At 42.8% G+C, this 15,096-nt stretch overlaps 1 protein-coding gene across 1 annotated transcript in view; it reads left to right on the top strand.

Annotated features, from left to right (window-relative positions):
* Nucleotides 1-15,096, top strand: part of B3GNTL1 (UDP-GlcNAc:betaGal beta-1,3-N-acetylglucosaminyltransferase like 1) — a 240,150-nt gene that overhangs the window by 184,305 nt on the left and 40,749 nt on the right. The window lies entirely within an intron of this gene.

The raw sequence follows: 15,096 nt of genomic DNA, 5'->3' as shown, positions 1-15,096 counted from the left end.
CTAACCCCGGTTAGATTGAATAAGATAAACGATCAGCATTCAGCAAATTGTTGGAGAGGTTGTGGGGAAAAAGGAACGTATTTACATATGTGGTGGCAATGCAAATATGTACAAAGATTATGGATGATGGTGTTTTCAGAAATTGAAGAAATAGTGGGAATGAAGATAGAACGAACACCAAAAGTTGCATTGCTGTCACTATTTGAAGATATAAAGTGTGGAAAAGGAACTATAGAGCTGATATCGAGTTTGCTGGTTGCAGCACGATTGATGGTAGCTAGGAACTGGAAGGTTCAAGCGGAATATTCTATAGAAGAATGGTATAAAGAAGTATGGGATATAGCCATGAATGATAAATTGACATGTAATATTAAGTGGAGAAAAGGCGTAACTAAAATAAACGAGTTTGAAGGAATCTGGAAACAGTTCCTAATATTTGTGTTTATTAAGGGAAGTGGGAAACCGCCAGCAGAAGAAACGATTAGATTTTGGACTCAGGAATGATCCCGAGGTGGGGGGTGCACTTTTATGTTAAGAATGATGATGTTGTAGTATGATAAGGTATATGTAATAGTTATTCAACATATGTACTCAACATTTATTCAATATGTATGCAGCAGTTGTTTGATGTTTTTCTGTTTTTCTTTCTGTTATCATTATTATTATGGTAATGTTTTATGTATGTTTATACAGGTAGAAAATAAATAAAAAATTATTAAAAAAAAAAAAAAGAGTTTCTTCCTCTCCCTTTTTGGAAACTCCTGAAGAAGGATTGTGGCTAATGCAATATATCATATAAGATGGAAATCTTGTGCATGCTTAGATGGAAATTCCCTGCATGGCTGGCTGGGGAATGGGGAACTATTTTCGGTCCAAGCTATTAATATTTGGTTGACTGAGAAGGTGTCTCTATGCATACTTGATTTGCTTGATTGTTTTCTCATTTTGATGGCTTCACCTTAATCTTCCATTTCATTTAAGGTCTGAAGCTAACCTAGGCTGTTGCTAGAAGAGGTCTTAGTCCGGTGTGAGGCCCGGCTTCCCTACTGTGCATCCAGATGACACACAGGGGATCCCGGGGTCAGGCCAGGCTAAGACCTCCCTTAACCCGGGATAAGCGGATGCGGTTATGGCCCGGCTTTTCCACAGCCCCGGCCTGAGGCCGGAGCTGCGGAAAGTATAGCAGGGTCTGTGGCTTTTCCCAGTTGCTCGCTTACTCGCGAGTAGCTGGGAGAAGCCACGGACTGGGCACAGCTCTCACAGGAGCGCTGTGCCCATCGGGCTAGGGGGGGAATCATGTGGGGGGGAGATGGGGGCCGGGGGAAAGACCGGACTCAGCAGGAGAGAGGGGAGGAGAAGAACGGAGACGGGCATCGGGGACAAGGACAAGGCCTGACAAGCAGCGACGGGCATTGGGGACAGGGGACAGGGCCTGGCGAGCGGTGACGGGCATCGGAGATGGGGACGGGCCTGGCGGATGGGTGGGACAGGACATGGCAAGCGGGGATGGGGGAAGGGCAGGGGGAGCGGGGAACCCTTTATTTTTTAAAATAACCCTACCATTTTCGGCGGTGCACTCCTGTGCACATGGCCCTTTAAGTGAAGAAAAACCAGAGCATGCGACAGGGCTTTCCCTTGCCCCGTCACGTGTTGACATCTGGAAAAGGGCAACGGCGCGCGCTAGCTGTAGCGTGCCGTCGCCCCTACTCCCGACCGGATTATCTCATAGGTCTAGCAAAGCCCCTAATTTAAATTGGAATTGCAGTACTGGGGAAAGGCGGAGCTAACACTTTCCTCCTGTGCCACAACTAAGATTCGAACTAATCCCAAGAAACTATTTTTTTAGCTGGGGAGAAAACATATGCAGCTCTACTTCACCTTTTCAGCTTCCTCAGGTCAGGATATTGACATGCTAAATCAGTGCCTGGCTGTGACAGAGGACTGGATGAAGGCTAACTCAGTTTATGGTGGGTCATTCTTCTGACTGAATGGTGGGTGCTCAACCTGTTTTAGATGGAGTTATGCTTCTCTTGAAGGACAAGTTTGTAACTTGGGGCGGGGGGGGGGGTTTCTCCTGGAACCATCTTTGTCTCTTGAGGCTCAGGTGGCCTCAGGGGCATGGATGGCCTTCTACCAGCTTTGGCTGCTGGCCCAGCTATGCCCACTTTAGGACAGGGATAATTTGACTTCAGTAATCTATGCTCTGGTAACCTACAAGTTAGATTACTGCAATGTACTCTACATGGGGCTGCCCTTGAAGAGTGTTCAGCAGCTACAGCTTGTGCAAAATGTGGCAGCCAGATGAATAACTGGGACCAGAAACTCTGAGCATATAAAAACAATGCTGGCCCACTTGCACTGGCTGCCTGTGTGTTCCTGAGCCTGATTCAAGGTGCTGGTTTTAACCTATAAAGCCTTAAATGGCTTGAAACAACAATACCAGATGGAGCACTTCTCCTGGTCTGAAACTACATGGGCACTATGATCAACATCTGAAAGCACAAAAGTCAGGCTCCTTTCTGAAGCAAAGCATGTCTGGGTCTGGCCAGTGCTTGGAGGAGAGACTACCTGGGAACCACATGTAGCCACCTTGAATTCCATGATAGAAGAAAGGTGGGATAGACATGAAATAAATAAAAAAATAAATATATTTGAGGCCTTCTTCTGAAAGGGAGTTTCATGCATGCTCAGCTTCCATCTGAAGCTAGAATGCTGCCAAGACTCCAATGTTTCAATGGGTCCGTGTTGGAGAGAAATCTGCTGTATTCTACCTGCGATGCCTATTCCTTTAAGTATGCAATGTAACCCTGCAAGAGACCAGCATGAAGATGACTCCTGCTATCAGCCTGTCCACATTGGTTACTGGACATGGATGTTGGTGCAGCACAACCCTCTTAACCTAATGGGATCTGAGCTGGCAGTGACTGAACAAGAGAGAAATCTTGGGGTTGTGGTGGACACCAGCTTGATGAAAAGGTCCACCCAGTGTGCGGCTGCTGTAAAGAAGGCAAACTCCATGTTAGGCATTATAAGAAAAGGAATTGAGAATAAAATGGCCAGTATCATATTGCCCTTATACAAATCTATGGTGTGACCACACTTAGAATACTGTGTACAGTTCTGGTCACCACACCTAAAAAAATATATTATAGAGCTGGAAAAAGTGCAGAAAAAGGCAACTAAAATGATTACGGGGCTGGAGCATCTCCCCTATGAGGGAAGGTTATATCAACTGGGATTATTTAGCTTGGAAAAGAAGAGGCTAAGGGGAGACATGATAGGGGTGTACAAAATTATGCACGGTATGGAGAATGTGGATAGGGAGACATTTTTCTCCCTCTCTCAAGATACTAAGACCCGGGGTCATCCTATGAAACTGATTGGTGGGAGAACCAGGACAAATAAAAGGAAGAACTTCTTCACACAGCACATAGTTAAATTATGGAACTTACTACCAAAAGATGTAGTGATGGCCACCAATCTGGAAGGCTTTAAAAGGAGGGTGGATAAATTCTTGGAGGCAAAGGCTATCAATGGCTACTACCTCTGATGGTTGAGTGCTATCTCCAGTATTTGAGGCAAATAAGCCTCTGTGCACCAGTTGCTGGGGAACATGGGCAGGAGGGTGCTGTTGCACCATGTTCCGCTTGTTCATCTCTGGCCGATGGCTGTTTGGCCACTGTGTGAACAGAGTGCTGGACTAGATGGACCCTTGGTCTGATCCAGCAGGGCACTTCTTATGTTCTTATGTTCTTATCACTGGAACATACTCTGCTTCTTTTTGTTTCTTTTCCCTCCCATTCACCCATCAGCATAGAAACTGAGATTTGATGATGCACAATTCATTAAAGATTTTCAAGCAAAGAGACTCAGAATCTTAACCAATACTTCTGCCCACTTTCATAACCAAACACATTTCCAATATCCCCCATTCATATGCAAAGAAGGTCATTCTTCCCACCACATGGGGGTGCAAAATGCAAATACTTGCACAGAAGAACTAGTTGAATGCTGATCGTAAGGGTGGAAGGAGGTATCACATTCATCCGAAGATGACGCATCACTCCAAAAACAAAATAAACGAACAACAATGGGACATGTAGCTTATGAATGTATACATTAAACAAAGGCCATAGCTAGACCTAAGGTTTATCCCTGGATCGTCCAGGGGTCAAACCTGTTCAACTAGGTGACACACAGGGGATCCAGTGCTCAGGCAGGGGCGAACCCTGGATGATCCCAGGATAAACCTTAGGTCTAGCTGTGGCCAAAGTTATACAGTAAATGGATTTTAGAATGTGAATCATTTTGGCATAAAACACCAGGTTCCGTCACAAATAAGAGCATGCCACATTGCAACATTGTTGGAAATTTGTTTTGTTTTGTTTTGTTTTGCTTGGGAGTGCTTTAAATAATAAAAAGCTAAATGTCCTCCTGGCTACCAGGTATTTGAATTCCCAATACCAGATCTGTTATTTCGCTTTCATCACTAATAGCCTAGTCATTTGTATGTAAATGCTGTTGTGGCTATGCCCTACTTTTCTGTTGCTGCATGCAAAACAACAACACAGAAATCATCCTGGTTCCTTACAGGAAAGCCATTCCCCTTCCCCCCCCCCACTCACCCCCCAACACAAGCCTTTGCAAAGTGGCAACACCCATCTGGATTGGAGGGAAGATCAAAACCCACAGCACGTATCATAAATGCTACTACAAAGTAAACTCTATTGGGGTGGGGGGAGAGACAATACCGTCTCTTCATTGGCTTCCAATTCACATCAGAATCCAATATAAACTTCTCCTGTTGACCTTCAAAGCCTGTCATGGTCTAGCTCCTGATTAAAGTCCAAAACATTTAGAGGACTTCCCTCCACATTTCACAATTCATTTTCCTGCCATTTGAGGTAAAGACATTTCAATCATGCTGTAAAATGGTATGTGGGGGGGGGGGGGTGTTCAGGTAATTGATGGCTGAAATTTTGGGGGGAATCACTTGCCATCGAAGCAACAACTTCTTTCCTACAGGCCTTCCCTCCTCGTTCCACAATTATTTTTCCTGGCGTTCTGCCTTCATTGTTGAAAAACTCGCATTGCCAAGAGCTGTAATATGTTGGAGAAGGCATTTCAATAACACCCAGAAATGGGACGGAGGGGGTGGGTGTGGATTCCAGAAGCTTAGGGGCTGAAACTTTTTGGAGCCAACTTACTATGGAGGCAGTGGCTTCCTCTCTTTCAAAAATAAAAATGAAAAACACAAACTTGCTGTAAGAGAGGCAGTCCTAAGTTACAATCTAACTCCTCTCTTCCCCCAAATGAGAAGGAGTTGGGGGGGACGACTTTGTGCAGTAGTGCTAGTCACCTCTCTTAATAGGGGGACTGGTGAAGCACACCACAGTGTGATATATGATGCCCAGTTCTTCTCATCGTTTTTTAAGACTGTGGCCACAGCTAGACCTAAGGTTTATCCTGGGATCATCCAGGGTTCGCCCCTGCCTGAGCACTGGATCCCCTGTATGTCACCTAGATTAACAGGTTTGACCCCTGGACGATCCAGGGATAAACCATAGTTCTAGCTATGGCCTGTGTGGAATCCCTCTCTGCATTCCTAAATGGTGCTCAATCTCCCCCTCCACCACGTCCAAGAAAGAAAGGGGAGTTATTGGCTTTTTTCAGTGTGTGTGCACTGTTTCTGGAAAAAGACCCTGCCCCCATTTCAGCTCAGCCCTAAAAATCATGAAATTGCAAAGGTAGAGAGAAAGAATAAGGAAACTCACAGTTGCCCAGGCTGTAGCCATGGTATCCATGCATCCCATGCTCTTTCAGAAGCCTAAGCAATTTGAGTCTCTCAAAGGTTTTGGCTTCATTTGCTGCAATGAGCACGCAGAAGAGGGTGAGGGCCAGAACCTTCATTGCTGCGGCTCCCAAGACAATGAGGCATGGCTTCCCCCAGGTCTCCAGTGGCCTTTATAGCCACAGTTCTGGCAACGGTCCTCTGTTTAGATGGCAAACAGAACATTAATTGTCAAACAAAATATGAGCCACGTCGCAATTTATGATTGACCGCTCAGATGACAGGTGAGAACTGAAATTAAACACAAGGAAGGAGAAAACCACCTAAGCAACTCTGGGAGAAACCCTTAATTATTTTCCAATGAATTAAAAGGTGAAACAAAATATACATGTATTATCATTATTAATATTAATAATTAACAATAATAAATCATTAACAAAAGAAGTAGACAGGAGTGACAGCCCGCGCTACTTCTAGCATGGGCTGGCCCCTCCACACACCCAGATTTAAAGGTAGGTCTAGCAAGGCCCTTTGACTTATGTGAGCTTATCTTTTTAAAAGTAGCTCTCCTGTAGCATCAGAGCTTGAAATAGTGGTGCTATTTCCCATCCCCCTAGAGGAAGCTCCCCAAAAATATATTGGCTTGACAACACCCCCAGTTAAAAAAAGATACCATTCCTGATACCATGCTGCTTGCGGTGGCCCTCCAATTATGGAATGATCTCCCCAACGAGGCTTGCCTGGCACCAACATTGTTATCTCTTCGGCTCCAGGTCAAGCCTTTTCTCTTCTCCCAGGCATTTAACAGCATATGCTGAGTTTTTTCTTAACTAACCCCAGAATAGTTGTTTTTAAATGGATATTATCTATTTTTATGCTTTTTATGGTTGTAAATCTTGTATATTTGTTTTTAATGTTCACTGTTTTTAATCTTTGTAAACCACCCAGAGAGCTTCAGCTAAGAGGTGGTATATAAATGTAATAAATACATAAATAAATGTTAAGAAAAGCTTTTGTGAAATTATTTGACTTCTGTGGCTTCTGTGGCCCAGAGACTGGGCTGCTGTTCTGGAGACCCCAAAGTAGGACCTTTGATCTTGTCAAACTAGGAGCCTTTGGGCCAAGCCCAGCAGAATGGAGATGCAAGAGGAAACAGAGGAGTTCCAATGAATCAACCTCTGAAGCTGCAGCGGAGGGGTAGCAATGTTCATAGATTGATCAAGAGTGCAAAGTTATGGGTTGCACAGCCAACAGTCAAAAGGCTCAGAGTTTGCAGCCCTCTGCCTATCTTATGCAAGAGCTTGGAGGGGCAGGAAGAGGGTGGAGGGAATTTCACTTCCATGCCTTCTTTGAAATTGCATAATACACTACATGGGCCTCTGAGCCCATCGGACTGACTTTCCATTCGGAGGGAACTGGGGAGGCCTTCATATATTGTGCAACCTGGCCTCTCTTCTCCTGTTCCCTCCCTGTCAACCAGCCCACACTGTTTCCTCCCTCTCTGACTTCTCTTATGGGATCGAGACTTCACAAGAGAATCTTTCCACAGCAAATGGGAGGGGAGAAATCGGTGGGAAGATCCACTATTGGATCTCCTCTTCCAGGCTCATAGTTCTCTCTAAGGGCATGGAGGAGGAAACATAGAGTCATAGACTAGTAGAGTTGGAAGGGGCCTACAAGGCCGTCAAGTCCAACCCCCTGCTCAATGCAGGAATCCACCCTAAAGCATACCTGACAGATGGTTGTCCAGCTACCTCTTGAATGCCTCTAGTGTGGGAGAGCCCACAACCTCCCTAGGTAACTGGTTCCATTGTCGTACTGCTCTAACAGTTGGGAAGTTTTTTCTGATGTCCAGCCAGAGGAGATCTGCAAATCATATGGCAACTCAGATGTTGCCTAAGCTGCCAAAGGATTGCTCTCTCCATGCACTGCAGTCCACAAAACCTCATGTCATAATAAATTTGGCAGATTTTCTGCAATATATGAACATTGCTACCCCTCTAAAAAATTTTTTTTTTTCAGATTCTGATGCTGATTCTGATCCTTTAAGAGTAATGGGCCATGCTCAGACAGATGACATGTATTATATTCTGTCCTTTTTAGACTAGTGGTTTTATGGCATTACTTAGCAACAACAACCACAACTACACGCACACAGGTTTGTTTGTTCAGGGACTGAGATTCAAAAAGTGAACCACCTTGGAAGTAGACAGAAAGAGATGGGAAAAGGATTCCATTCATTTAGAAGTAACTCCCCTTTCCCTTTCTGAAGCCTGCATCCAGAAAGCGGCCCTCTGTCTTTCTCCATCACCATGAGGGCTGGGTGCTTGATCTTTAAAACATAAACTCATATGTAGGCACATGACACAGCACTCCAAAACAAACAAACAAACAACAATATAATATCCACTTCATAAACTTACAGACTTTTTTTAAAAAAATGTTATGAATCGATTTTTTTAAAAAAATAAACTTTTTTTATTTTGAATATCAACAAACGAAACAGAAAATACATCGTGAAAATGGGGGGAAACACCAGACATTGTGTATATAGAATTATCAACATTTCCATTGTATGAACCATAAAAAAAGGGAATTATGCAAAGGCTTCAAGAAAAGCAGACCAAATATCCGTATATTTATCCACTTGCAAGTTGCGTCTATATAACACCCGTTCAAAAGTTGATTGTGTTATTAGGTCCTTGATCCATTGCATTATGGGAGGTGTGGATTTGTCCTTCCAATGTGATAATATGTCGTTTGGCTGTCATAAGGGCTCTGGAGATCCATCTGCGCTGACCATGTGTTAACTTCCAAGAAGCCAGTAGGTAATTTAGGAGGAGACGTACATTATTCCATATTAGATTGTTTCAGTACAAAGTTCATCCTTATTATAACCCCCTCTCAAAAGGGGGCAACTACTGGGCATTGCTAAACCATATGAGTTAAAGAAGCATTAGATGCATTACATCTCCAACAGTTATGCAAGTTAGACAAACCCTTATTGAAAAGGCGTTGTGGAGTCCAATAGACACGAAACAATTTTTTTGCTGAATAAGATGTAACCTAAGATCCATAGAAGCTTCAGATAGAGATGCTAGAGCAACTGTCCATTGGTTAGGCAAGATAGGACATTCCAATTCTCTAGTCCAATCTAGTCTTAAACGATTGGTATGATATTTACTTGCTGTTATATATATGGGTCGTGGAACTACGTGTCAGTTCAGCTGTTGAAAGTGTTTCTAACAATGCTGGAGGCTCTTAAGCTGTAAACGCAGCTGGGCCAAACCTAGATTCCAGCAAGTGTAGCAATTGCAAGTATTGCCATTGAGCCGTAGCTGTAGTATTGTCCTGTTCACATGAATCTGAACAGGACAAAAACTCATCATCTGAGCCTATTAATTGATCCAAAGTAAAAATAATCTTATCTGTCCATGTCCTCCACAGAAATGTTTTCTTTCCAATTTTTAAATCTGGGTTTCCCCATATAGTCAATTTAGTATGAGAGAATGGATCGAACTGTAATTGACGTGATATTATACACCATGGGCTCAACTACACCAAGCAGGATATTCCACTATGAAAGCAGTATATAAAAGGCAGGTGCCACACTACTGCTTTATAGTGGTACTGAAGTGCACTGACAACTGTTGGGGCCCATGACACTTCTACACCAAGCAGGATATAGCACTATGAAAGTGGTATGAATGTGGTATATGGTATGTGTCATGGGCCGCAACAGTTGTCAGTGCACTTCAATACCACTATAAATCAGTAGTGTGGCTCCTGCCTTTTGTATAACACTTTCATAATGGAATATCCTGCTTAGTGTAGATGAGCCCCATGTCTCTCTAGCAGCCAAAATTGTAGGAGGAGGGTTACTTATTCTGATATAATGAGAACCTAGTGCTGTCCATTTGGGAAGAGGTTCTAACCATAAGGCTTCCAGAACTGACCATGAACAGATTTTAAAATGTAAAACATTTTAGCATAAAACACCAGATTCAGTCACAAATAAAACACCAGGTTCATGCCACGTTGCGATATTGTTGGTCATTTTTGCTTTTGTTTTAGAGTACTTTAAATAATGAAAGAACCAAACTTCCTGCCTACCAGATATTCTGATTCCCAGTACCATTGTTGCTACTCAGATTTCATGGCTTATTGCTTAGTTATTAAATCATTATATATAAATGCTGCTGAGACTGCTCATTGTGTGTGCAAAAGCTGAGCCATTACTACATGCTACAAACAACCTGTAGTACACCTGTGTGTGTACACACACAGAGAGACAAAATGGCAACACCCACCCGGCTTGAGGACACGATCAGAACTTCAGAGAGCCACCTACAACACTTGTCCAAAATGTTACTACAAAGTGAACCCCATGTAAGTCTATGGGAGCAAAACGGAAAATACCTGTCAAGTAGCTGGTGGGCACGCATTTAAACTCTGCTAAATAAGTCATTACTTGCCAGTTTTGCCTCCAATTTGTTACAGAACATCATTAAACCCTTCTCTCCTATACTGCCAAGTTTCAGATCAGTCTGTTGTGCTGTTTTCTCTGTATAACCAAAGGCACAGACCCTAAGGCATCCCTAATTTTTACTTATAATGGCACAACACAATTCAGCCATCTCATCCTTAACTCAAGGCCACCACAATGGGGGGGGGGGAAGAGATACAAAGCCACATTATATTAAGGATGCCATGCTTTGTATTGAATCAGGACACTGTCTTGTCATGGAGTTATAGATATGTATCTGCTTGTGTCACCTGAGGATGTGGACAAGTTCAATGGAAAGTTTGGATGGGGTTGAAGATCTGGAACTTAATGCTTCTTGAAGGAGTGTTTGGTTCCCCACAGCCTTTAAGGACGAAGTAGTGTGGCCTGGGCTAAAGAAATCAAGCATGGACCCAATGATGTTTGACAATTATCATCCAGTTTCCAACCTGCCTTTGTTGAGCAAAGTGTCAGAGGAAGTGATGGCCCCTCAACTCCAAGGCCAGATCTACACCAAACAGGATATAACACTTTGAAAATGGTTTGAAAACAATATCTGGAATGTGTCCTGGGCCCCAACAGTTGTCACTACTGTTATAAACCGTTATGAAGCAGTAGTGCAGGGCCTTAGCTAGACCTTAGGTTTATCTCGGGATTGTCCCAGGGTCATCCTTGTTTATGTAAATGACACACAGGGGATCCCGGGAGCAGGCAGGGACGACCCCAGGATAAACCTTAGGTCTAGCTAAGGCCTGTATCCTGCCCAAGAGTGTCATCACACAGGGGAAAATTGCATTTCCTTGTCGTTGCTTCTCTGCCCCATCTTTTGCCCCTCATTACTTCCTTATTCTGCTCAGAGGTGAAAGAGGAAGTAAACAAAGACCACATGGCCCATACAGGGGCCATTTGTATCGCACCACTTTTCCTGCACACAGTGCAAGATTGCAGCACATTCTGGTTTTTTTTAAAAAGAAAGTCGGATTAAAAGGGGTCTATTATGCGATGGAAAAATGAGCAGGAGGTGCGCAGGAGGTGGATGTCATCATGTAAAGGACATACACATATGACGACAGCTGCAAGACTGATATATGCACAAAGATGGAAGGGCAAAATAGTGCCCACAACAGAGGAATGGCTACTGAAGATGTTTGAGCTAGTAGAGATGGCGAAACTCACAGCAATAATGAGGGAAAAATCGACTGTAAGATTTATAACTGAATGGGAACCTTTTGTAAACTTTATGAAGGGACGAGAAAAAAATGACTTGTATATCTGTGGATTCAACCAATAGTGTAGAAAATGTGGAAAGAGAAATTAGAGATTTGGATTTGACAGTAATAAAGAAAAACAATAATAATAACAACAACATTGTTACATATTTTTGCTGAGGAGAATATTGGAAGAACATTTTACTTGGTGTTTGTTTATTTGTTTGTTTGATTTTGTTTTGTCTTATTTTTGTGGGCATGTCTTTATATGTATATTTAGTTTTGTTAGTGTTTTTTATTTACTGGTGTTTGGAAATAATAAAAAGATTAAAATGGAATGTAAAGGACATGCACATATCCATAAATGGGCAGTAGCAAGCCTGTGATAAAATGCTCATTTGATGAACATCCAAGTGCTTTTGGAGGACACTGATTATTGAGCTCTTTTTCTGTGAAGGAAAGTTGGGGTCTGCACAACTCTCCTGCAAGGTAGTCTCTGGACCAATCATTCGATTTCCCAGACCACCACCAATTTAACCCCACGCCAAGACAGAATTAGCCAGCCCTCCAGGGAATAACCACACACACACACACACACACAAGTTTTAAGGACCGAAGCAGTTTATTTACACAAACTAAAATCTAACTCCTGAGGCTCCAGTCCAGCAGTAAAAGCAAAGGGGAGGGGAAGGAAGGGGTGGGGAATGAGGTAGAATGTTGAGGAAAGTTTAGCAGCAAGTGATTACATCCCAAAACTATTTGTTGTTGTTGTTTATTCGTTCAGTCGTTTCCGACTCTTCGTGACTTCATGGACCAGCCCACGCCAGAGCTTTCTGTAGGCCGTCGTCACCCCTAGCTCCCCCAAGGTCAAGTCTGTCACCTCCAGAATATCATCCATCCATCTTGCCCTTGGTCGGCCCCTCTTCCTTTTGCCTTCCACTTTCCCTAGCATCAGCCTCTTCTCCAGGGTATCCTGTCTTCTCATTATGTGGCCAAAGTACTTCAGTTTTGCCTTTAATACCATTCCCTCAAGTGAGCAGTCTGGCTTTATTTCCTGGAGTATGGACTGGTTTGATCTTCTTGCAGTCCATGGCACTCTCAGAATTTTCCTCCAACACCACAGTTCAAAAGCATCTATCTTCCTTCGCTCAGCCTTCCTTATGGTCCAGCTCTCGCAGCCATAGGTTACTACGGGGAATACCATTGCTTTAACTATGCGGACCTTTGTTGTCAGTGTGGTGTCTCTGCTCTTAACTATTTTATCAAGATTTGTCATTGCTCTCCTCCCAAGAAGTAAACATCTTCTGATTTCCTGGCTGCAGTCAGCGTCTGCAGTAATCTTTGCGCCCAGAAATACAAAGTCTGTCACTGCCTCCACGTTTTCTCCCTCTATTTGCCAGTTATCAATCAAACTAGTTGCCATAATCTTGGTTTTTTTGAGGTTTAACTGCAATCCGGCTTTTGCACTTTCTTCTATCCCCTGCCATAAATATTGTTTGTACTTTTTTCAACATAGGGGCTTCACCCATGTTTGCTGATACTTCCCCTTGTGTGTCTATGATGCGATTTTTACTATATTTTGACTATTTTGTTGTTAAATTGATGTTCAGTGCCTTTTGTCACTGAAGAGAAACCTCTTGAAAAAGCATTATCTAGTCATACCAAACAAGGTGAAGCAAATCCCTGAATTGCAGGAATACTTTTCAACTGGGTATTCAGAATAATTTTCCAACTGTTCACTAGTATTATATTTGGGCAAGGGTATTTAGGCTATCTTTCAAATTGGTTAGAAAAATATAGAGCAAGGGACTTCTTTGACCCTTTCTACACCTAAGGATTATCCCAGGAAAATGGAGGGATCATCCCTGCCTGCTCTCAGGATCCCCTGTGTGTCATTTGGATGCACAGGGATGATCCTGGGACAGTCCCAGAAAAAAAGGCAGGTGCAGAAACGGCCTTGGAAAAGCCCTTTCACACTAAATGATAGGATCAATTGGGCAAGGATTTAAGGATCTTTCACTTTTTTTTCTACATCCTCTATCTCAAGAAACCTTAGTTTGCACAAGCTTACATTTCCCACATTTTCCCTATCCTAACACATTTTACCAAGCTGGAAAATAGTGCCTAGAAGAGGAAATGCAAAAGTGGAGTAAGTAACATACCAGGAAATTGACAAGGAGAGACTCATCAGAGGCTCACTTGTAAAGTACCAGGAGAAAAATAATACTAAGAACAAGTACAGTCTCCTTTTGCGCAATTCAGAAGCACCCAAAAATAAATAAATGCAAAGTACATGCTCTAAAAAGAAGAAATGTGGGGGGGTGGATGAGGAGAAAATAACTGCTACTTGCTCATGTCAACCTCTTACTATTCAGCCTCAAACTGACACTTGTCAATGACTTCCTCCTTTCAACACTTCCCCAAGTCCCAATGAAGTCCACAAATGGGAGTTGTAGTTCCCTCCACCACTTTTCATGGCTTGTTTTTGAAGCAGTTACTTTATTTTGCAAATTTCCACTCTGTTCACTGCCCAGCCTTTAAATTTGTGTAAATCTACCCTCCATTTACTGCCCAGCCTTTAAAGTAGCCCAGATGTTCACACCAGTTTTTTTTAAAAAAACCTTAGAGGTGGCTGAATGGGACAGAGCAAATGAGGCATCTGCACTAGCAGTAATTTTACCTGCTGACCCTGTGGGGCTCCATTTGCTCCATCCCATGCAAGCCCCTTCTAAGGGTTTAAAAAAAACTTGGGGAAATATTACCAAGGCCAGATCTACACCAAGCAGGATATTCCACTATGAAAGCGGTATATAAAAGGCAGGAACCACACCAAGCGGGATATAGTGGTATAAAAGCGGTATACAGTATGTGTCAATGGGCCCCAACAGTTGTCAGTGCACTTCAATACCTCTATAAAGCAGTAGTGTGGCTCCTGCCTTTTATATACCACTTTCATAGTGCAATATTCTGCTTGGTGTAGATGACCCCCAAGTCTGTAAACTTTTGTGCTACAGGACATTCCTACCATGTGTGAACACAGAAAGTCTTTCCAATTCTTTCTAACTGACCAGTTATTGTATACTAAGGGTCTCTGTGCCATTTGGAAATGTATACATTTTTCTTTGCATTTTTTTAAATGTTGGCACATACTTTTTATTTGATAATGTATGGTCTTCCAAATGCAAATTGTGTTTGGGGCCAGATCTACACCAAGCAGGATAAATGTATACATTTCCAAAAGGCAAACAGACATGCTTTAGACTATAAAAGAGTACATTTAAAAATGTGCACAAATGCATACCTGAGATACCTGTATAATGATTTCTGTGTAGCAATTTCTATACGGAATGGAACTAGCTTGGCCTAAAAAAAACCCAATGATCTCTGTGAGATGGAGATTGACAGATCCATCCTCAGTGAGGTGCTCATGTCATCAAAACTTTGCAGCCATCAATGGCATTTACCAGGAAAAAGGATCTTAAGCAAGCAGTGAAAAGAGAAGAGGCCTAAGAGGGCAATGTTTGTATACAATGTTGACAACATTCAATAAGTTTCTGGGCAATTGAAAGTGGAATACCCATAAGATTGCATAA

The sequence above is a fragment of the Elgaria multicarinata genome, chromosome 3 (assembly GCF_023053635.1).
Source record: "Elgaria multicarinata webbii isolate HBS135686 ecotype San Diego chromosome 3, rElgMul1.1.pri, whole genome shotgun sequence".
NCBI classification, from domain to species: Eukaryota; Metazoa; Chordata; class Lepidosauria; order Squamata; family Anguidae; genus Elgaria; species Elgaria multicarinata.
Note: the sequence above shows the minus strand (reverse complement) of the source record. Positions and strands in the feature narration are given on the sequence as shown.